This window comes from Eupeodes corollae, chromosome 3 (genome assembly GCF_945859685.1).
Source record: "Eupeodes corollae chromosome 3, idEupCoro1.1, whole genome shotgun sequence".
NCBI classification, from domain to species: domain Eukaryota; kingdom Metazoa; phylum Arthropoda; class Insecta; order Diptera; family Syrphidae; genus Eupeodes; species Eupeodes corollae.
The window spans coordinates 77,722,103-77,724,331 of NC_079149.1; positions in this window are offsets into that span (position 1 = coordinate 77,722,103).

The window sequence follows — 2,229 nt, forward strand, 5'->3', positions numbered from 1 at the left end:
ATCCATTTTTCGTTTTCAAAAGTTTAGGGCTGGAATATGACATCTGTCAAACTACATAAGTTTAAAAACCAATTTTTGTTTTCAGTTGAAAGTTTGGCATTTACGAAAATGGATCGCTTAACTATTGTACAGCTTATACAAATTGTTAAAACCTACAAAAATGGTGATTCTGAAACAACCACATATCGTGCATAATGATTATGGTTGCAATTGGTAAAATTGTGAATAAATTTAAAGAGACTGGATTCGTTACAAATATTGTAAGGCCTGTTTATTATCTTTTCGCCCGAACCACTGAAAATATCGCTGCTGTAAGTGAAAGTGTTGCCGAATAACCGAATGTATCGATTGTTTGTCGTTCTCATTGATTAGGACGGTCCTACAGCCTGTATTATCAACTGGCCAACAAGATCATGCGATTTGACACCGATGGACTTTTTTTGAGCCTATTTGCCTAAATCCTTTTCGTTATTTTCCACTACGATTAAAAATAACGAGTTATAGAGTGAGTCACAACAGGAATGAGGCTCGTCAATTTTACCAAAAGGTAAAAACAATCACTTAAGGGTACCAGCCACAATCCAAAGCCGGTTAAGACGATCAGGATTATCGTAGTAGAACAGTAGTATATGCTGAGAATAAAGAAAGACCACTTCTCTGAATTATAAAACGCTGATGACTGATCGAATTCTGCTGTAAGGGAGATAGAGATGCTGGAGCTGACAGTATTGCTGCCGAATTATTCAGAGCAGCAGGCGGTGACAAGATAGAGAGCATGCACCAATTCATCTGCAAAATATGGTCGGAAGAAAGCATGCCCAATGAGTGGAATCTCAACATAGTTTGCCCAATACACAAGGAAAGGGACCCTTTTAATTGCTCTAACTACAGAAGTTTTAGTCTCCAGAACATTGCATTTAAGATCCTATCGACAGTAGGTATTATGTGAAGGTCTGAAGAAGTTCGTTAACAAGCTGACCTGTCCTTATCAGTGTGGCTTCAGACTAGGAAAGTCCACCATTGACAAAGTATTCACATTATTCGGAAAATATCTCACCGAAGCATTAATGTCAAAAAAAAAGGTTTGAGGCAAAGCGATTCACTGTCATGCGACTTCGTCAATATAGTTCTAGAAAGAATTGTGCAAAATTCAACCGTCAACACTAGAGCCTCTAGTCTAGAGGCACGATCTTCCAAAGATCCATCCAATTACTCGATACATTGTTGATATTATCGTAAATCGAAGATCAAAGCGAGACGAAAGAAGATGGGTTAAGTGGTCAATTAAGGTAAGACCAGGGCTAGATTGAGAGCAGGGCAACCGGGTGGAAGCCCTGGGGGGGCCTCCACAAAAGGGGGGCCCACAATAGAGAATTCGGAAAATTTTTGTTTCAAATTCCAACTAGTAAACAATTGTAAACATCTTTTGCTTGTATTTTTTTTTCCGCTGGAAAAGGCAGCTGCTAACTCTTGTCCATCGGCTGTTCAGTTCTTTGATTTCGTTTAAAATTTGTACACGTTTTTCATAGCCAGTACAGAGCGGCAGCGAATTCTGATTAAGAAATTATCGGAGAAGAAAAACGGCCAGTTTTCAGTTTTGAAAAAGCTCAGCGACACTCGTTGGTCTTGTCGAGCTGAAGCTACAAAAGCCTTAGACAACGGCTATTTGGAAATCGAAGAAGCCCTAATTAACCAGCATATCTTCCAATAAAGATCAAAAAGACATAGTGAGGAATGAAGCAACCCACCTTCTACAGAGAATGAGTGGTCTCGAAACCGCTTTGTTTGCAATATTTTGAAACGATATCTTGGAGCGATTCAACATTATTCAAACAAGATGTTGCTTGACCCGAAAATGATTCTTGAACTGTGTACCAAGTGTATGATGTATTTAAAAAAGGACTTGGAAAGACGACGCCTTGGACAAAACGTCACCATGGAGAGCTATAACTTTAAAGATAGTTATAGGACTTTGTCTACCTAGCCACCGTTATAAATTCAGACAACGACACAAGCGCTAAAATCAAACTAGTAACTCTTGCAAATCACTGATTCTTTAGAATTAGAAGGCAATTAAGTAGTAAAATCCTCCTCCGAGCATCTTAAAATACCATCTATAAGACAGTCATCATTCCGGTTCTCATTTAGACAGCTAACTAGGGACTGAGCTGACTGGAGAGGCATGTTGGGAGAGGCCCAGGTCTACCCAGACTGTAGCACCACCTTAAG